General features: G+C 39.6%; 1 protein-coding gene across 1 annotated transcript in view; it reads right to left on the bottom strand.

The window, feature by feature from the left end:
• LOC124137030 (kinesin-like protein KIF26B) overlaps window positions 1-5266 on the bottom strand; it is a 324882-nt gene extending 319616 nt beyond the window's left edge. Inside the window, exon 1 of the mRNA XM_048403869.1 lies at window positions 5230-5266. The gene's annotated coding sequence lies outside the window, so the exon portion shown is untranslated. The remainder of the gene's footprint in view (window positions 1-5229) is intronic.
• Between the last annotated feature and the right edge of the window lie 18320 nt (window positions 5267-23586).

Here is a 23586-nt window from a genome sequence, read left to right as displayed (position 1 = left end):
TTCATCTGGGAAAGTTCCACAACCGTGCATGCTGTGCAATCAGTCGCTTTAGACCCTGACGCCCCTCAAGAAATGCTCACAAGAAATATACTTTAAAAAGCTAAGTTTCTGCTTTTGTTACTTGCTGAATACAGATGTTATCGCCTTAATCACTTTCGAATTTCTGGGCCCAGATTAACACGCACGCATGTGCAATCACGCGCATTATCATATTCGTCTGATTACGACCAGAGTGCAATGCAAACGCTCCGTGATACTCTCGGTGCATGATGCCTGTTTTTAGACATATATATTTCAAAAGCGGACATGTACAGGATGGTGCTGTTTCATGGTTAATTAATCAGCACTAAGGAACATTAACGAATAAAATGTATCAGCAGTTTTTAATGCAAAGAAACACGCTTAACGTACATGTGCAAACAGGCCACGTCTTTAGCTGCAGAAGAAAACGCCATTCATGAAGCAATTGGCACTGCCAGGGTTCACACTCCATATTACTCAACGATTAAATTCTCGTTCATCTGATTTCGACTTTTTACCTTGCTCCTCGTGGCCATGGCATTAAGTGAGGGGGTTATTTTGAGAGAGAAAAAACATTTCTTGGTTTGAAAAAAATCTGGTTAATATGAAATGAGAAGTGATACCTTTGCTGAAATATAGCAGGAAGTATATCTCATTCGGTCGTGGGGGGTCGGAAAAATGGGCATATGTGAGTAGGAAGATTATATTTCCAAGTAGGTGAATACTATATACTACTCAATGCTTAGGGCATGGACAGAGATGGATATAATTGAGTATTACAGTGGACGTTAATCTTTAAACCCATTCTCCTCCACAATAATAAATGAAGAAGAGAAAGGTTAGCGTTAACGTTGAATTCATTTCTAAAAACTTTAGGCGAGAATCAACTTTTCAGTTTTTAGATCCTAACAGTATGGGATAAACACATGTAAAACACAATTTTGGGTGGATCTCTATGGAACAACTAAGCAAGAAAGAGTTCATGTTTTACATTCATATAAGTGTGAGAATGATAAATTGTCATCTGGACTATTACCAGAATTCAACTCATTTAGAATTACCCATACATCCATATATATACTTTAGGATACATATAGGTCTATGCTATCATATCCTGCATGTTCGCGGTAGTTGTTATTTTATCAGTGTCATCGCTGACACATGTTCTACCATCACGAGTCTCAAAGGACTCCAGCAGACGCCACTGGAAATGAATTTCCTGACAAACCAGTCCCTTTTAACTTTTATGTCATTCATCTTTTCAAAGAAATTACCTAGAATTTCCCGTTTCCCTCAAAACAAATTAAACCATATATCACACTCAAAACCAAGCAATGGGTTCACTCAACCCTCACCGCCAAAGATAATTGTAGACAAGAACTCATAAGCTCTTTCCCCCAACCCTCCTCATGCATCAATGCTCAGTCAGTTGGGAGACCTAGTTCTCACACCTTGGAGTAGTAAATATGAGATAAAGTGAAACGGCTTTCCACAGGTACATAGACCAAGACTAAAGTGAGTCCCAGTCTGTCAGCTGCACAGTAATGTACGAGTGGTTTTCTGCTACTAGTGTAAGCCTGAGCGGATGGCGACCGCATCTCCTACTTCAGTTTGTAAGATAATAAGCAAACTGGTCGGTGGACCGTTGCACTGAAGCTAACGTTTGTCCATAAACTAGCCAATTTGGTGGCTGTTTGTCTTCATAATGCACAGTTAACAACGCTGTTTTCTTTACCCGCACCTGAACATACGGGAAAGAGAACGAGAGCATCAGCTTCAGGCAAAGATGCGTCTTACAGCATCACACACGGGATTGTGTTTTCGTTCATTGTGTAGGTAAAAAATAAAATAAACAGCAGAATGGTTTTAAACAATATTGAGAAGGTGTCTAAATCAGTCAACGTAACACATAGTTAATCTAAAAACATGGCACATAAACAATATTGTCATAATATTTATGTGGGAATAATAGAATGCCGCAATTAGAAGATGCTGTTGGTACCAGCATTCATCCTAACGAGTGTTTTATAATCCTAAAACTCTTTGCTCCTAATGGAAATATCTTACCAAATAATATCATTTGCAATAAATCAAATTTGACAGTTATCTGCTTTATGACAGAAACGTCAAACCCTGAACATGTTACCATGCATATATGCATATGTTTGATTCCTTATCTAGTTTATGCACGTGTATTGTCACCTATAATGACATAACATATATATCAGGACCACATTACTTTACAAAAACATGACTTTAAAACCAGCACTTTGCATTCATTTCTCCATCAGTATTTGTTATCAGATTATGTTGTCCTGTAAACGACATCATGCCTCCACCACGAAGATCACGTAATGCTCAAATCAGACACGATCCAGACAGAAATGATTGTGACGCATGTGTTTATCTCTAACAGGTTCAATGTTACACAATCGCAAATACAACCGTTGCCCTTGAGCTCTTAGAAATATTTGAATCTGCCGTTTGAGGCATTATAATGAAGATACATTGGGCGATGCAAACCACAGCAGCAGTTTTTTTCGGAACCAGAGACACATACTTTTAGCCAAATGGTATTTGTTAACGCCAGGACCTCACACGAAAAAAGGATCCCCTGGCTTTGATGCCCCTCCGAGGTTGTCATCCCCAACTCTGGCCTGTTTGTTATGTCACGGAGATAGCCATACATAGGTAGATACTGATGATACATCACCCTGGTGGGGATGTTTAATTTTCGCCAGTCCTTTCAACAAATGAACACATGGGGGAGTTCTTGAAGAATCCATGTCTCGCGTGTGTGGCATATTTCGAAGAAGCGTAACAGGTTGAATTCCTCATGTAATTTTATCTTGCCCGGTAAGCATGTTCTTTTCTTCACCCTTATTACCGTTATAAAGTGAGTCAGTTGAGATATTAGGATTTTCACTACTTTTATCTTTATATAGTGAGTGAGGAGTTGAGATCTTAGGACTCTTCACACCTTTTACCTTATATAGTGAATGCGTTGGGATCTTTTTACTCTGTTCTACTTCCTACCTTTTGGCCTTGCAGTAATTGTATGAGTGAGTTTGGTTTTATGCCGCGTTTGAAAGGTATTGCAAAGAATGTCATGGCTTTTTACCTTAGGTTAGGAGGAAAGCCAAAGAGACGCAGGCCTTAGACGTTTATTACGGTGCTGACAAATCAAGGATCATAATCAAAACAAAGCTTGGATTCGACCCAACCAACAGCAGATCCTTGAACTAAAAAGGGATGAAACTCACAGCGATTTCCGGCACCTTAGACTACTGGGCTACCCGTACCCCTTTGCATCCATGACGATTCTTCTCATCTATTAAGAGAATCACAGAAAAGAACACTCAAAGTGACCTCCGGTTCCCTCTGACACAGAAATACCCCGAACCATGAAGACACATACCACTGGAAAGGATGTTATGGAGACATTATTTCGCAGAGTATGAGTTTATCGTGTGTTATTAGACACTGATATAGACGCTATGTGTGAAGAGAGTAGCCTTTTCCAAATTAGATTGTACGTTTCATACACTTTGTTGTCAAGGAAAATAGAAGGCAACACTAAATCATACATAAAAGGTCAGCAGACATAGAGGTTTATTCCCAGTTATTTTTTCATCCCAGAACTATGTTTTGATTTCATTGTCTCACCATATAGCCTCTCCAAACAAACAATGAGAGGCGAGGTGCTTTCAGACAATTGGAAGTTGACTCATTTACCTACATTGTATGAGGGAAATGGACGTCTCATGATAGAGACTATGCTCACAGCTAGAAGATAATTGTCAGTCACTTTCTATTAATCCATTTCTGAATAAGTCCCCGAGATGCACATTGTGTGGAGAAGGAAGATTGGACGCAGTCAGAAAATACCGAAGACTCGGCTGTTGATAAGGTTAACGATTGTGCTTCTTTTTTCTACCCTGAGTAAAAAGCCAAAGAAAATGGGCTCTGACTTTTGTAATCAGTGGAATAAAATGTCAGGACGAGAAGAGATAGGAAAATGTGATGAATTAACCAGGTTTTGTGCCAGTTATATTTGCACATGTGGTACATCTTGAAGCAACTCGATGTCTGGTGCAGCTTGTCAGCAGGGATTGAAGGACTTCGTTAAGCATCTTGTAAAATGCGTCCATGTGGTGTTGCATGATGCTGGGCAGGTGATAAAAGAGGGGTGAATTGCTTTCGAGGAAATTTGACATTTTCTGCAAAGATCATCCTGTTAAAGCATGTGGGGTATATATACCATGGTAAATAGCAATGGACGTGGAATGAACTGATGTTAGAATGTTCACTGTAACGATTCTGTCCTGATTGAAAATGTCATTTCCTTTTGCATTATGCGATTGTATTGATTTGGAATCAAGTGTTGTTCGATGGGTGAAACTGCACACAGTTATTTCGTTACAACATTTCCATCATTACAAAATTCGAATATTACTTTAAAACTTTAAATTAAGTTTAAAAAACTTTAAAGCTGAGGCATATTTTCTGGGTTTAAAGTCCGTAACACCAAGTAATGGTTTATGTGATAGCCATTATAAAATACACATTATTAAACAAAACATTAATAATAATTATTTTTAATATTTAAGTTACACCTTTTACAATCACATATGTTTCATTAAAAAGAAATTCTGATCACCGCTATTCCCGTCTTTTGATCTACGATAATCTTTCTCAGCAAGGGTGTCCCAGTATCCAAGCATAATTAAAGGTAGCATTTTATAAGAAGATCTTTATTTATTTATGCCTGCGTCTAGCATATGTCCTCTACCGTTTTAACTTCCTCCAAATCTGTAAATATCATATGGCGTCCATTAAGATGTGGTTGCATATAATGATTTGTATTTCCCAGTCAATTTGTTATTACTAAGCCTATCGACACGCGCCAGAAAGAGGAAGTACGGAATGCAAACCCGATTCGGCCCCACATCTGACAACCATTTGGCGGAACATTCGTCATTAAATAATCCCAGTGGAACCGTATTTATTGTTGCTTTTTCTTCTACCCATGGTAGTATATTTATCTTCTTCTCTTGTGCAGACCACGTGGGCAGTGGGATATTTTCCCCATTGTCAGGTCACAAACACCACCCCTCCCGGCATCTCGAGATGAAACGCCAATTCAAACCGCAGGTAGGCGTTAAGAGAGTATATGTCAAACAATGGTAGAAATGACGGATAACTTACCCCCACGTTCGTTCCCCAGCTACAATCTCCGGACCCTCGCCTCAAGGTGTGTTTCTGAGTGTCTGCCTTTCTGAGCAAACCTGCCTAGGGTATCCAGTCTCACCTCAACATCTTCAGTCACACGTAGGCCCGTATTGCTATTACAGATATTTTAGTCGTGAGATGCTGGATTCAGATTACATTGTATGGTTCTTCTTTAGCTGTCTCTTGTATTCTAAACTGTGTCCAGTTCAACCTACTTTTGTTTGGTCTTATTTTTATTCGGTACACATTTATATTATGTGCATGGTACTATGATGAAATTGAATTGACAATGACCTACAAATCAACTGTTTTGTTGAATGGGTATGTGTTTGACATCAGGGCATATTATTATCTTATGTTCAATCATTGTTGATGTCAGTAACCATTTCTGGTGTGCCCCATCCGTGACATAGCTGGGGTAAGTCTGAAGCGACATGAAAAGACACTCACGCACAACACTAACACTGAGACCACGTTAATTGAACTCTCTCATCCACGATTGACACTGTGAACATATTCATCCCTTCTTACTCTGAATGGTTTTAACACATGTCTTTGTACGGATTAAGGAGGGTTTATTGTAGATATATGAATTTGACTAAATTATATGTCTGTCTATTGCTTTGGAATAAGTAAATATAAGTGACAAAATCCTTTCCATAAAAATACGATTCCGACTATATCATAATCACGTGTTATGAATCCCTATCAAATTGTGATGGTGACCGGTGTTTACGAAAAGGTGAGCATATCCTGTCCCACCAGTAGCATCCGTCATAAAACATGCAAAGGCAAGTCAAGTGTCCACCTGAACAAACACGGGAACATATGGTACAAGTCAAAATAGGGAATTGCATCAGATATATCTTTTATATTGTCAATGATGACTCAAATTTGGAAATGACCTCCACATGTCCGCCATAAAACGTTTTGTACGCTTTTACTAAGGCATCCAATGTTGTAAGCCTGATCGGACAACTTTTGAACTAGAGTCATATGATGCTCTTTCAAATCTTCGCAGGAAGAGCATGTTCTGCTGTACTTCAAAACTTGTGAAATGTAAACACCAAAACCTGGAACCGCTGGAATGTTATCGCCCGACATAAAGGAAAAGTTGACAATTGGATGTGGAAGTCACCCATCTTGTCATGCAGTCTTGAGGATAGTTTTTTGTCACTATGAATCGTTATGCATTATGATCGATCTGAATATGAAACCTTCATATGTTACATATTGATGAAGGTAAACTATATGGAAAGATTAAATATTCCATTATATGAATCTACCCGCTTAGTTTAGCAATATCAGGAAGTGAAACTGACCATCGGTGCACAAGGAATAAATGGCGTCAAAACAGTTAAACAAAGATTCAAATCACAATTCATGAATTCGTTTAATACATCAGTGATATTTGTACATTATCTTTCAATTATTTTCGATATTTGCCTGTGAAATTCAACGGTTCTGAAAGCATTGTTTTCAAATCAAATATCACAAAGTGCTTTTAAAACTTGTACAGCGCAAATGTCAACCTCCGACAGCAGAGTTAATGTTAACTTTCTTTATCATATAACACCGTAAACAAACGGTTTACATCAGTTGCATAAGTGTTCCATATCACACGGCATAAGAGTAAAGCGCCACGGGAGATGCCAAACACTTATATCCCTCTGATTACATCAAAGCAACACTAGCAAGTAAGACACACGGACTTCTGCACGAAATGTTAAAGACCCAAGTTCAACGCAGGGTCAGTACGAATAAACTCCGCAATCTTTACACCGCCTTGTTTTCTCTCCCCTTGCAAAGGGAACGAGGGTAGGTCACGTGACTTGATAATACCGCAATGACATTACTCTCGAACCCCGACGGAATCTAGCTTCTTTGGGCAAATTTATCATCTAGAATATCCGGAAGAAATGTATAAAGCTTTAACTGGTTGAATGAAACAAAAGAGATGAATGGTGTTCCTCGCAATCTAAAGGAGAGGCAACGTGAACAGTACGTCGCGACGTTGGCGGCGATCTTGAGAACAAACGACGGTACGTAGATCTGATTTCCTCACCTCGGTCTCACATCCGGGCATCCAATTGAATGATACGTTCCTGAAATACACATACACAGACTCGCCTACGTTTGTTAGACTCTTGCTTTGTTCTCTAAGTGTTTGACATCTGGCGGGAGGAAAAAGAATAGAGGTCAATTGGTGAAATTAACCCCCAGACAACATTTCACCTCAAGAAGCCAAACATACCAAGATCCCAAAAACGTCAATGTCATAGGGGTGTTCCCATTCGCATATGTCTACTGGATCCAACAATGTGCTAGTGCCACGTACATGGGGGACTTACTATTGTCAAACTGAACCCATGGCGCTAAACTTGAAAGAAAATTTAAAAGAAAATTTAAAAAAATTAAATGTGTCTCAACAATGTGATGCACATAAACAAACTGTTTTCAATACCACCTGAATCATTCACTATTTTTACACAGACTTCGATCATTAAACAGTAAAATAATGCTGCACTAGTATGTTCTTTGTTCCTATTACATTATTTTAACAACATTGCTAGTACAGTAAACTACGTTCATTACGAACACGCTTATAACGAACTAACAGATATAACGAACTGGTCTTTTTGCCATTTCCTGTTTATATGGTGTATATATGCCTATAACGAACTACGACTATAACGAACTAACATTAGTGGTCCCTTTGAATTCGTTATAACCGTAGTTTACTGTAATTGGTATTATATAATATATTTGAAGAAATATTCCTCTTATGCGAAACTTTATTTCTTAGTTTGAAATGTTTTAAAAAATGTTGAAACAGTTTTAAAACTAAAAAGTTTTTAAGTCATAAAAACGCACTAACTGACATCTTGAAGCGATGCCATATCTAGTGACATATATTCCGTGTTGCTTTATGTTATGAACAATTTGCATCCCGCTATTGTCTTGTATTTCTATATTTAATGTCTAAACGTCTCAGAACTCTTTTATCTTGTCGATTTCACCTTCGGCGCTGTGTTTGCCATCAGCTATTATGCTGTTACTGATGTCTATTGCAGTGTTAATTGCCGCTTTGGATGACGTTTGTCTCGACGTGTAGTTATTACCATATACCCCTGAGACAACGGCGTCTCAGAACGGAATACTTCAGTCTTCGGAGCAATTGATTGCCAAAAAAACAAGCATTCTTCAAAGAATTCTGTACTTTATCAATTTGACCATAAGGTGTTACGTTCAGTTGACCTTAACAAATCCCCGTTTAGGCTGATTATTTCCAATCCTCAAGCTAAAGTCGTAGCCGACCACCAACAACAGTGTTTGATGATGCAGGGAGGGGTCTTTACTCGGTCTGACATATCTATGTTAATAGCCTATTGCCGGTTGACCAGTGGCCAGTCTCAGGGGACCGGAATGTCATCAAAGCAATTTAGTGGACACTAAGAGGACAACATACTTTTCAACCCTGTTGTTATAGATTATTCTCCAGGTCATCTGAGGACATAGTACTGTACCATCACTGTAGTATATGTGTATTTGACTATAGTATATGTGTATTTTACAAAACCAAAATAATCGAGATTATACAAACACAAATTGTACTTGTTGTATCAAAATAATTTAAACAGTAAAAAAAGATTTCATAGAGTATTGGGAGTTGGTACGTCTTTTGGACTGTTCATGAATAATGTCCAAAATATACTTTATAGGACTTTCCTTGCGTACCATAGACTGAGATTCATATTTTTCCTGCAGGGTTAATGAGCTAATATACGTTCACCCTGTGGTACCATACCATCTCTCTGTAATTACGTCCACAGGAAGAACTTGTGTTGGGCATAGCTGTTGTTTGGTATTGGTGTTTAATGTCTTTGCAGCAGTCTGTAGCTGCTCACCGCTGTTAGATTTACAAGTAACGAGACTAATCACTGGACTCTTGAGAGCGGTCTTAACTGAAAGAACATTGAGGTCGTGTACCCATTGACTTGTATAGCGTAACACAACATATATACGATTAAGAAATCACATGCAGTTTTACACTAGTGTTGAAAACAAACATCACGGTCGAGGGAACGCTTGTCTTAAACAAACTGCGGGCAAAAGACTTGAAAATGTACAAACGTTATCAAAACGTTACTTGGCTGAAACAGTTGCCGAAACACTGCAAACTTAAGATCCCAAACCCGTATCGAATATATCACCCTCGTCAAACCATTTCTTGTTTGTTTCTTTTTTAGCCACCATCAAACATGGGTGTATACTTTCTTTTGTCCGGCAAGGTAGTAGAGTACCTCTCATATAGATTTATGAATTTCTTCATTTTGTGTCAGTTGTTCAATGAAAAGAATAGTTGATTGGCGGGTGGTAGCCAAACGGTTAAAGTGTTCACTCGACCCGCGGATACGCCGGGTTCTATTAACCAAACGGGTACAATGGTTAAAATCCATTTTTGTGTCCTGTGTAATATAGATGGAATATCTCGCTTATTCAATATGCTATAGACGTTCTCACACTATTCATTTTGTTTCATTTCTTCAATTGACATTCCTTGACCCTGTAATCATAAATCTTCTTGAAACGAAGGTCATTTCATAATTTTCATTTTCTAATTTCATCATGTATGTATACAGAGTTTCATCTGGTTATTGGATTATTGGAGTGTATGTCATTTTGATGGTAATATAATGTTACAAAACGTTTGACTTTGTGCTCCTGTCCATCTTAAAATTGAGAATTGAGTCAGAATACGTTAACACGCGAATGTCAATATTTTGAATATGGGTCAGGACACTGTTGTGTAGAACTGTGTTAATAATCTTAAAATTGAATAGTAAGTGACAGTTACGATTGGCACAAATGCAGTGAGCAGAAACACCCTGATTGTAATTGCAGCGGCAGAGGAGTGACCCTAATTGATTGTAATAGAGCCCCGGTAACGACATAGCTCCATGTGACTAGCACAATCGAATTACGATGAAGCTCCAAGCGTGTTTTTATGCAAGACATTTGCTAACCTACTCATTAAGCCAGATGCAAATACCCCGAGTTGAGTCCAACGAGTTAATGTTCCTTAGCCCCGGGGTAGAACTGCCCCGCGAGGAGGGGGACAGGGCGACTCCCCTACCCCCTAGGCTTTCATTGACCAGATGGTCTGCGTCCATTTGACACATAAACTGCAAACAAAGGGCGGGGGTGTTGGTGCCAGAGGCTTAGCTTTTAAGGATCGTTTTTTTTAGGAATGGTAGTATTGGCCATTAATATTTGAACATTGTCATGTGAATTATAACTGATGCATAAAGGTGATATTGTGTGAAAAGCGGTCAGTATTGCCAGGACAAAGGGAATGGCCAGTCACGTCCTTATTATACGAACATTATTAACAGTTCCAACAATAGAACATTAAGAACAATATTCATACTGCTTCATTATCTCAAATTGTACCAATTCACAGTATTCTTGTCCATGAGAACAAAATGTTCGGAAGCAGCTGAGTTGTACCAAATCATTAAGAAATAGTCAACTTTTACTGTGCCAGAACAATGGAGAAAATGTCAATTGCTTGAACAAATAAAATCAAAAGTTGATTTACTTGCAACTCTAAATGTCAAAAGGGATTTCAGATAACATCGGACAAAAATAATTAGCTTTACTGTGAATGCGATGATTCATCTCACTAATGTATGATTTTTACCTCCGTTTTCTTCTTTTATCAAAGTTGTTGTTTTTCTCTTACTTAATCAGTCATTTGTAGTCCTTTACATTGGAACATATCAAATGAACAATATAACAATTGGTTGTGCAACAAACGCGCATTATTAACTTTTTTAATTTTTATTCCATCTAATGACTAATTAATAGTTCTGCCAACGTAGCAAAAATAACTTTCATTCTAGGAGTGCCAGGAGTTTGGCTGCATGCAACTGGCGCTTCGTCATCGACGTTTGTGAGTGTGATGGTTAAAACCTCTATAGAAGTATTGTGTGGTATAAAATTACGTTGATTATGTTCAGGGAACGTCAGGTGAACGCGACCGTATCTGCTCCATGTAGTGATCCGATCGCGACCCGGCCGCGGCTCAAAACCCATATGTTTCAATGTGTGAAGGTGTTTTACCTGTCCCGAAGTTAAAAGGTACAAATTTTTTTATTAGCATGGAAAAGCCAGAACAAGTAACAAATACTATGTAAATATTATTGCTACTGATGGGAAGATATTCTTGCTGTTCACTGTATCGCCTAATTGAAATGTACGCTCGATTTTCCTCCCCTACGATTCAGATGCGGGTATGTTAGGTGAAATTTTGTTTGTTTGTTTGTTTGTTTGTTGTTTGACGCCGCACTCAGCAATATTCCAGCTATATGACGGCGGTCTGTAAAGAATCGAGTCAGGACCAGACAATCCTGTGATTGACATCATGAGCATCGATCCACACAATTGCGATATGATGACATGCATCAACCAAGTCAGCGAGCCTTACCACCCGAACCTGTTAGTCGCTTCTTACGACAAGCATAGTCGCCTTTTACAGCAAGAGTGGGTTGCTGAAGACCTATTGTACCCCGGATCTTCACGGATCTTAGGTGAGGTGAAATGGGGTTTAACGCTGCATTTACTTTTCTTGTGTGTGTGTGTTGGGTTTTTTTCTATCGTGCGTGCGTGCGTACGTACGTGCGTGCGTGCGTGCGTGCGTGCGTGCGTGCGTGCTTGTACCAGTCCGGACTAATGCGTGTGTTATAGTGCTACGCCACTGAGATACCACGCCGCATAGTGACATGGATATCTCACTTAGATAAAGTATATACTGACTCCGAGCCGACCAGTCCTTGTTTTATCCCCTTTATGGCGTCCGCCAGACACAGCAACAAGAAGTACCATCTTGTAATGCATTTTGATATGAAGCGACCGGGCATCGAGCCACCGACCTTCCGCTCTCCAGGTAGATGCTCTTTGCGCTACACTACGAAGGCGTCGGCGGATATTTTAAAGGCGGGAGCGTGATTCTTATTTGCAAAATGTTAACTTCTGTTGGGTGTCACAATTTGCATTGTAATCTTCAACGTGTGTCTCTCTGTGTGCATGTGTCTGTATGTTTTTTGTGTTGTTGGTTTTTTTTGCTTTTATTTATTTTTTATTTGTGTTTGTATGTTTGTGTGTGTGTGTGAGTGTGTGTGTGTGTGTGTGTGTGTAGGGGGGGGGGGGGGGGGGGGGGAGTGAAATCTGAAAAGGAACCACTTAATCCTCACCCCTACCCCGAAACTCACTGCAATTGATCAAGCTGGTTTCTTTTTTTAAACGATTTCTTCTTCGTTGAAATAGCTTTGTTTTGTTGCTGTATCATGGGATCTATTTTCTGACAGACAGACAACCAGACTTGGGGATGTCATCAAATTAGCACTTTACCTGCTGGGTGTGAGTAAAACAGGTTAAAAAGTAGCGTTAAGAATGATGTCGTAAACTTGAAAATATCTTTATGAGTACTCGTTAAAGAATCTAGCTATTATCGCCATCTTTAAAACAAATATAAAAGTCTGTTGGCGGGCCGATACGGACATCCTGACGTCAATGTGTTTGATATGATGTCACTGGTTTGTAACGTCACTTTTTCCCCAGCCGGACGTCTTATGACTTCTTACACGAGTGCACCAATGTCTGTATTACCCATCATTTCTTAATCCTTTTGAGCTCCCCTTTAAAAAAGTGCACAGATCGGAACCACCGTCTAAGAAAAAACAAAATTATCGAATGAAGGCAAACCTAGTCGTTTCTAGTGTGACGTCATTATTACTTTACGTAACAATAACATTTCAATAACATCATCAATACCGCCCGGAAAAAAAGTCGAGCTAGTGAAGTTCGGTGCTTGCATAGATGCATCTATGGGGTGACGTCATCCATGTGTGAATGGAAACTACATATTTTGCCAAACTTCCGAATTTCATTTTCATATTTACGCTACTCTCAACAAGAGCGGGGGATTGCAATTTTGAATGAAATAACATTCAGACATACTTGTAACAACTGACGAGCAGTAAGAATGAGCTAGGCCCTTACAGTGAGTATCTGGCTGATTGAGTGTCATCGTGCCCCTCTGGTATGGATCGACCGTTGCAAGCCATAAATCGACTATCAACTACATGCCGCTGTGGGAGTGGGTGGTTGAGTTGGTTTTAACGCCGCTTTTAACAGTATTCCAGTTATATCACGGCGTGTCAGCTTGATGTGGGAGCAAAGCCCGAAGTGATGCAGGTCTCAGACGTTTACCACATCGGTGAAACCCACGAGCACGGGTATGGTGCTGACAAACCTAGAAACATAATCGGGGCGAGCCGCTGTGGTGTTACTGGAATATTGCTAACAGTGACATGAAACAAGTCTACTCACTATTTCTCTCTCGTGAAGATGAATATGAAATGTTCTTGGAGACACGTTCGTGTGTATTGTTAGGCAACAGTTACAGAAGAAAAAGAGAAACACAAACAGCTGTCAGTATGAGTGAGTGAGCTAAGTCCGTAACAATTCCATCGTAAATGACTTCAAGAACCGACTTAAAATATTCAACCCATTTGGACATTCGAACCCAGGACTTATTACCGAATACCTAAACGACGAGGCCACGTCATCGCCCACTCAATATAGTAGCGTCCATTAAAACTCCCACAAACCTGTACATTGTAATCAGCAGGGGCGTTGTACTATCAGCCGTATTATTATTATACAATTAGATCGCTGATCATACCATGTCATTAACGATAGTATCATCAGATAAAAGCAGAGTGTGCCTTGCTTTGATAAAGAGATAAGCCGTAATGACAGGAAGCATCCAAACAAATTGAAACAGTAGATAAACAGGTTCTGTAATTGCATTAGCGTCGCCGTCTCAATTCGTCTTTATTTCCGTTGTCATCAATATTTAGTCGACTGACCAAGGGGGGTATGTTTGACCTCTTGCATGCTTATTCCAGTAGAGTGGTCATGACAACCCTAGCCCACTGACCCACTTTTTCTATAATAGTGAGTGAGTGAGTGAGTTGGGTTTAACGCCGCTTTTAACAGTATTCCACTTATATCAAGGCGTGTCAGCTTAATGTGGGAGGAAAGCCCGAAGTGATGTAGGTCTTAAACGTTTACCACTACTGTGAAACCCACGAGCACGGGTATGGTGCTGACAGACCTAGAAACATAATCGGGGCGAACCGGGATTCGAACCCACAATCATAGGTTTCTGGCGTGCCCAAGGGACGCAACTCTGCACAGCGAATTGCGGCGCCTTAGACGACTGGGCCACCCGTGCCCCTTTTCTATAATAAGGATTGTTACGGACTAAACATAAAAAAGAAAAAGCATACTATTTTCTCAGATACAAAACCCACCAATGCCACAACCATCACCCCCACCCCAGCCCCAACATCTGAGACTTCTCAGTTCGAACAGGACGTTGTCAGAGAGACTGCCATACAATATAAAACAGCTTCAAGACGTTTTTCCCGGTTCCAAGACATCCATCCAGAGCCCACAATCTGCTTCACCTGTCAGACGTCAGGGTGAAGGTCGCCGCAAGGGTGATAGAGGAGCGAGTGAGGTAATGAGACTTATTACACACTTCAGTGGGGGTCGGCGTGCCTTTCTGACACCAGAGGTCTCTATTCGCAACGCCATTTGTAGAAAAGCCCGGATGTGTGACGTAAGTGGGTATATCAATTTGCTGGGTCATCCGTTCTCTATGCTCTGTTGGTATATGGATTATCGGGCTCCTGAAGGCGTGGATTGCTCACAGAGTCTTGCGTCAGACAAACAGACTGCTTAAACAGGTACATAGACATGGTTAACACGGACGGGCAGACTGCTTTATCAGCAAGATGGAAATGTTTTATTCAAATGGACACACACTCAGCAAGACGGATGTTTAGTAGTCAGGCACACCGGCCCTTCTAATGCACGAAGACCGATATGTCTAAACAGTAATACGAATAAACGCTTACGTACCGTAACGATGTATTGACCTACTGACCATAATAATGGAGCACTGACCTATGTAGATGTGTTTATCTGCGTTTGGGTTGAGTCATTCTGTGTGATAAGAGTATGCGCATTTTTGTGCGTGTATTGTGGGGTTTCATCGCTTTGGATCACACATGGGTTTCAGGAATATTGTACTATTAAGACAATAAAGATATACACAAACATTGTCTCCACGCTTTGTTCAATTCAAAAGCATCCAAATCTCATATATTACGACGCAAAGCCCCTGGGCAGGGAAAAATCACCGTGTGAACATTCGTATCATTTTTAGTCCCACAGTATAAGCTTTATATGAATTGTAGTGCAGAGATAATGCATCCTCGACTATAAAGGGTAATACATCTTCATTCCATTATTATAAATACCATAGGTTTCGGAAATGACATCGTTATCTCAGTGCATCTTATCACTAACGTAGCAAAGCTCTTACATATGTGTGTAAAGTAAATTTGTGACGTCATGTTACTTCAACCAGGCTATGAACGAAACTATGGTTTACCGTAGCAAATAGATCCAGTTTATTTATTGTAATAGAATGACGACATAATACACTGTATTATCGAGGATGGGGTTAATGAGACATTGAACTATGCTTTACAAGGGCCTTAAGGTTTGTGTACTACCTGACGAAAGAATACTCACAAGAGGTGACAGCCTCTTGCCTAGATAACCTACTATGATATAAACTTAATGTTTGTAATATTTGGCAAAATGCCCACAAATATAAATTAAGTTGTTCTGTGTATTTAGGCTTGAGATAATCAAACACAACAATTTCGTCGGTCGGGTTCGAATCTCATTCGATGTGTTTCGAGATAGACGTGGTTACAAAAACGCATTTTGTCTTATGCTTGAATACATTATTATGCGTTTTCATTGTGCGTCAGTGTATCACCTAACTGCTACAATGTTCAAGTCAACGGGTCTTCAGATGTGACTGCGTTGAAATACTGTAAATGCTCAATGTAATATATTTAATACACCGAAAAAATGTGCTTGAAACCAATATGCATAAATTTAATGTATTTTCTTTGCATGTCATCAGCTTACGACCACGCATGGAATAAGATTAATCACATTACGCACATACTGAACAGTTTTTCCGTTACTGTGGCTACAAAACATGTGACTGTCGATCGGTTGCCAACGTAACGCTAAAATACACATAAGAAATTCAGTAAAAGCATACTAAAACATCATTTGTGTAACTTGTGCATGCATTTCGAGGTAATTGTTTTAATGAGATATGAATGCATACGGTCATGTCTTCCACAATCTTTTCGACGATTATTTTTGTTCTCATTTATACAATTCTTGGTCTCATTTTTTGTCATTTTAGCTGAGCAAATCAGATCAGCGTCTGAATTTTGCTGAATATTAAACGGTATTCCGGAGGGCTTTCCACTAAAGCATCATATCTCTTCCTCTTGACTTGCATGACCTATGCGGTGTTGCTCCCACTGTTTACAAAATAGGATCAACCGCCCCCAATTACCACTGCCTTGGTGTTTTTGCAGTCTAAATGAACAATTTAATGTCTTTTTAAATCCGATGTGAAGGAGAAATATGGCCATTGTTGACGAAGAAAACTACACGAATATTCAATGTGAAATTTTAAGCATTCATGTCATAATTGAAAATTTTAGTAGGCTCCGAGGCTGTGATTTCTGATTTAATTCAATTGTTCGCTTTGAAAGAAGGACAATTTCCAAATGTTCTTTTGTGACCGGGGTTCGTACATGCAAACAATAGAGCGTTGCTAAGCATGCATACCAAATAGCATAGACTGGTCCTTTGGCTCCATGTTTTGTGATGTCATGCCGACCCAGTGACAAGAGGAAGATCTCCGGATGTAACCTGTGATTCATCGACCATTCTTGTTCTTAAGGTTAAAGAACTCTCGTCAGCAAAAGCAAGTCGTCATTTTCATCACTCTCCTAAAAATGAGATTGTTTTTTCACAAGCTCAGGAAAACGGACATCCGTTTCCGCGGCCGTGGCGCCACTTAGCGCTCATCGGTTTAACCTTTGACCTTAACACGATTAATGAAAAAGAATCAAGTCTTATCTGTATTTTGTTTGAATAATCACACATAATAAGTAAATAAAAAGGGTACCGTTCGCAAAAAGTATTTATAGTTCTTTAACGATGAGGACGTACACACGTATCTATGCATGTATTTTTATTGTGTATGGGGGGAAAAGGTTTAATCGGCTTGTATTCACTTTTGTTTGTATCAGTGATGACCAAAAAACATGATCTTAAAAATATTCGAAAATGAAGGAAATTTGCTAAACAGATACTACATGTGTTACGATAAACCGGCAGGTCAAGATCTGGTCAAGATTAGTGAGGTTCTCCAAACGTTTCAATCATCAGAGTGATAATAACATGAAAAGGACATCGACTGCATCTTAACTTCTTCGGGGTTCTGGGTCTATCACTGGATGAACCGTTCCATGTGAGATATGACGGCAGTTGAAAATTGTAAAATGGGTTAAATATGGGGACCTCCTTCACAACACAAATGGGAGATAAACTTATGTTGCTGAGACGAAAAGGAAGATAGAGCGATAAAGTTCCTTTAAAGAATATCGGAATAGAGCCATAACATGAGTGATTGTGTTCAGAAATGAACAATATTTCTGTAAATAGTGATCGGAATTTAACCATAACTTACATATTACGGAATATTATTGTTTCATAAACATTGATTGAGATTGATTGAAATACATCAATCACGAATAATGATTGGAATAATTATTGAACAATACCCAATGGCATGAAAAATTGATATGAAGTGAGAACAACAGTGACTGGGCTCGAACAGCATCACTCCTACAGCAGTAATTGGAGTCGAACAACATGGCTCATACAGCAGTGATTGAAGTCGAACAACATGGCTCATACAGCAGTTATTGGAGTCGAACAACATCGCTCATACAACAGTGATTGAAGTTAAACAACATCGCTCATACAGCAGTGATTGAAGTCGAACCACATCGCTCATACAACAGTGATTGAAGTCGAACAACATCGCTCATACAACAGTGATTGAAGTTAAACAACATCGTTCATACAACAGTGATTGAAGTTAAACAACATCGCTCATACAGCAGTGATTGAAGTCGAACAACATGGCTCATACAGCAGTTATTGGAGTCGAACAACATCGCTCATACAACAGTGATTGAAGTTAAACAACATCGCTCATACAGCAGTGATTGAAGTCGAACCACATCGCTCATACAACAGTGATTGAAGTCGAACAACATCGCTCATACAACAGTGATTGAAGTTAAACAACATCGTTCATACAACAGTGATTGAAATCGAACAACATCGCTCATACAACAGTGATTGAAGTTAAACAACATCGCTCATACAACAGTGATTGGAGTCGAACAACATGGCTCCTACAGCAGTGATTGAAGTTAAACAACATCACTCGTACAATAGTGACTGGGCTAGAACAACATCACTCGTATAACAGTGATTGGAATCGAACATCATAAATCCTACCGCAGTGATTGGAGTCGAACAACATGTCTCCTACAGCAATGATTGGAGTCAAACAACATCGCTCATACAGCAGTGATTGAAGTCGGACAACATCGCTAATACAATAGTGACTGGATTCGAACAACATCACTCATATAACAGTGATTGGAATCGAACATTATAAATCCTACAGCAGTGACTGGGATCGAACAACATGGCTCCTACAGCAGTGATAGGAGTCAAACAACATGGCTCCTAAAGCAGTGATTGGAGTCAAACAACATCGCTCCTACAGCAGTGATTGAAGTCGAACAACATCGCTAATACAATAGTGACTGGGCTCGAACAACATCACTCGTATTACAGTGATTGGAATCGAACATCATCACTCCTACAGCAGTGACTGAGATCGAACAACATGGCTCTTACAGCAATAAATGGGATTGGGGTGAAATCATGACCCTTAAGAAAAGGGTTCGATATTAATAACATCACTCATCGATACTGAGCAGCAGTAGTCATATAACAGTGATTGGAATTGTATCAATTTGTAAATCAGTGAGGGGGAACGGGTTGCCCGGTAGTCTAAGGCGGCGCAATTCGTTGTGCAGAGTTGCGTCCCTCGGGCACGCCAGAAACCTATGATTGTGGGTTCGAAATCTCGTTTCGTCCCGATTAGGTTTCTGGGTTTGTCAGCACCATACCCTCGTTCGTGGGTTTCACCGAAGTGGTAACGTCTATGACCTGCACCACTTCGGGATTTCCCCCAACATCAAGCTGACACGACGTGATATAACTGAAATACGATTAAAAGCGGCGTTAAACCCAACTCACCACATCACCTACCACATCACTGCCACCGTGATCGCGAAGTATAACATCATTTGGATCATATGACTTAATATGAGTAGAACAAATAACTAATAAAACAAAAATTGGATACTTCAAAGCCACTTACAAAAACATTGAACACACAGAATGCCACAGAGGGTTTACAATACTGGATAAACCGTTCGCCAACACCTGCGTGAAGAACCATCTAGCTAAAGGTGGATACGGCCTGTTGTTTTCTTATCAGGGTTAAATCACACCGCAGCCACTTCCACTTAAAGGGCATTAGGTAAATAACATACCCACCGGAGCCAGATGGCTCCAAAACCACGTACTTCCAGGAATGGTAAAAATATAAACGAATATATCTTAGAGCAACACTTTACTAGCAATGGGCCCACATTTCCACTTATAATTGGCGGGTATTGATGAATGCAACAAGCATCCTTTTTAAAAGCAATGAGGTCTTCCGAAAATATTTACATCTAAGAATCCTCTGGCAAAGGTGTAATTGCGGGAACATGATGGCGGATTACCAAACACGCTGAGTAATTAGTCAGTTGTTGTTACATCATTACTCATTTTACGGCTCCCTGGCGTTGGATGAGGCTGTAATGGAGCATGTTATTGCAGATTCCACGGACCTGTGTACACAGTAACCTCGTTATCAATGGGGCCGGGTTTACTAACCTAGTGTATATAATGAAAAACGTAACCACTATCTATAACGATCTCATGGCGTTCATGTTGGAGGTATGACTGAAAACATGGTTAGCGGAGGTATGCTTAATTTCCGTGTCTGGGTCGGGAACATTAATGTTTGGCAAGATGCATTTGGTTGATGATGTTGTTAGATGTCTAAATCGAGTAGCATTATCATAATACTTCATCAGTTAGGTTGTGGCTTGCTTATGTGCTCATCAGTTGTTCGGGATTAGCCATTTTTTGTAATATTGCAGCCAATGGCGGGCAACCAAGAGTTGGCTTAATTCACTTCTGCGTAGGAAATTGAACCTGTGCGATGTGCTTACACAGAGACCTACAGCCTCACCGAAGATGGAACGCTGGTTTTAAACGGCTGTTTCCTTATTCAGTATCATCTCTGGTCCTCACACATGTATCCATGTAGGGAATCGACCTGGAACTTTGGAATGACGAGCGAGCGCTTTAACCACTTGACTCAATCAATCAATCAACTAACCAACCAACCAACCAACCAACCATTCATTCATTCAATCAATCAATCCTGGTACTGAACACAAAACGGTGATTGATAGCATAAGCAACGATGCATTAAGTCTTTAATTCATTCAGGTAAAAATATTATTGATAACGTATGAAGAGATACATTTAGATGTTTTCAAAAAAAATTTCAGTTACTTAAAATCTAAGAGAAAGAGTCTTCAGATCTGTGATACGCAGCTCATTAACATTCTTATATAAATTGAATAGACTCAGGGTCGAAATGAAACCTTCCTTCCGAGCACCCAAAACACACTTCAAAGGCCTCCTGAACGTAATGAACTGTATGATTACTTTCTAAAACGTTATACTGCTTTTAGCAGCATAGTTTAAATTTGAAGTTTGTTTATTTTACAGGTGTATACAGGCAGTTCAGTTTATTGAATTTAACGTTTATTCGTTGCGCATATTGTTATTCTATAATTAGTTCTAACGACAGATGCGTTTGAAATGTGATTCCGTTAACTCTACTTCAAAGTCACTTAGAAACTCATTTGGATAAAAAACAATTTACTGGAAAAGACAGAAATAAGAAAACAATACTCTCAAAAAGTTTATTTGACTGCAATTGGGTCCAGTTTAGTATTAGAATTAAAGAGGGGATGCGTACATATAGTTTGTGTGGTAATTCGGTGTCATTCTTCCTAAATATGCATCTTTTTCAGAAACGACGTCCAACTATAACGATTGCATCTTTAACAAATTTGTCCTAGAACAGTTCGTTTTACCATCGCCTACAAAGGTAGTGTTTTGAACTGCCCTCCATGCTGAGTTTGATGTATACAAGCAGACCACTGTCCAATGATATGATAGCAAACACTTGACATATAATTTATGTGACTACACATATTGCAAGTGCTGAATTGGATATATGGATTAATAATGGATAATCTATTCCAATAATTTTCGCCCCTATTTTGCCTTTTACACTCACGTGATTCAGTTTCGGTGGATAATCGAGACTGCATATTCTCTGGCGTTGACGTTAGATGCTTAATTGTCATTTATATACTCAACTTTAGAGTTAAACTAAAACAAGTGTAATTTCACAAAAGAACAATTACAAAACCCAAACTTTTTCTATAGATGCATCGCAAAGCAACAAACCCTACCCAAATAAAAAATTCTAAATATTTTTATATCATTCAGCAAGAAACGCGAATGCAAAAATCAGGCGTAATGTTTAGAATCCGTCGTAAGTAAACAACAGAACCAAAGACCACCTTCTCTTTTGACAGAGAAACCAGACCTCCAGGCACAAAGTATGACCATATCTCTTGTATTACGCCTTGTCGAGAACAGGAAAATCATAAATGAGACTCAGATGTCCAAATACCATGGACCTGCACCACGCCATATGTGTTGATATCTAGCCCCCCACATGTAAATACTGAAGCACGGGCCAACATCAGAACACGAGCAAAATAAACATTTTTACTCTTCATTCACGTGAGTATAATTAAGAACCCCAAGTGTTGGTAGTAGCTGATAAGCGTCTGTTTAGAGGAATCTAAGAAATGTGGTCAGTGGCAGTCATTTGCATGGAACAATAGTGAAACTGGAATTCAGCTTCATGGACGTGTTAGGGATTGTTTTAGAAAAAAGCATATTATCAAATATTCTGGACACTTTGTTTTTAAGTTTTACACTGCATTTCGGTAATATCACCCTCATGTCAGCTTAATTCGGAGGAGTGAGTGAGTGAGTTGGGTTTAACGTCGCTTTGAACATTATTCCAGTTATATCACGGCGTGTCAGCTTAATGTAGGAGGAAAGACCAAAGTGATGCAGGTCTCAAACGTTTACCACTTCGGTGAAACCCACGAACGAGGGTATGGTGCTGACAAACCTAGAAACATAATCGGGGCGAACCGGGATTCGAACCCACAATCATAGGTTTCTGGCGTGCCCAAGAGACGCAACTCGGCACAGCGAATCGCGGCGCCTTAGACGACTGGGCGACCCGTGCCCCCTTAATTCGGAGGAAAGCCCAAAGTCCGAAGTCTTAGTCGTTTACCCCTTGGATCACCAGGATTTTAAGAAACAGGTGGATCCTGGCACGGCAAAGGGGGAGTTCTGCAGAGCGAATCGCAGTGCCTAAAACGATTGTGCCACCCGTGACAACCTAAGTCAGAAGTCAGTGAAACATGTTTAAATCTGCAGTCATTTGTACATGTTGAAATCTGTATTACAAGGGTGAAAACTATATCATATTTGTCGAACTTCATGAAATCCGATGTCACTTGTACATGCCTAAATCTGCTGAATATCCAAGGAATCTGTAGCCATAAAGAAACCTTTCAAGTGCCACCTGCAGGCAATTCATTGTACCATCCCAGAGTCAACAATGAGGTCATCAACCAAAGCTAGTGAACACACGAAACAAACAACTCTTCATATATTTTCACGCCCTTGTGGCGCGTTTGCAATTCCAACATAAAAGGAAAGTATCAAATATTGCTTAAAGACCCTAAGAATGAGTACAAGAATTCTTTGTCAAAGAACTCGTTCCATTTCCGTAAAAGAAAGCAGATGCTGGATCTTTGCATTTTGTAGTAACCCTTAAGGCTCCGGATATTGACAGTAGTATGATATATAACCGTCGGTAGTTTACAGTGGAAGAGGGGTTCTGCGATAGGTCTTTAACGAACGCTGTCGGCAAATGCTTCAAATACGCTGTATTTACATGTGCAGTCGGGAGTTTCTTAGATTCTCTGTATGAACATT

This window comes from Haliotis rufescens, unplaced genomic scaffold (assembly GCF_023055435.1).
Source record: "Haliotis rufescens isolate VD_foot unplaced genomic scaffold, xgHalRufe1.0.p SCAF_3, whole genome shotgun sequence".
Classification (NCBI taxonomy): Eukaryota; Metazoa; Mollusca; class Gastropoda; order Lepetellida; family Haliotidae; genus Haliotis; species Haliotis rufescens.
Note: the sequence above shows the minus strand (reverse complement) of the source record. Positions and strands in the feature narration are given on the sequence as shown.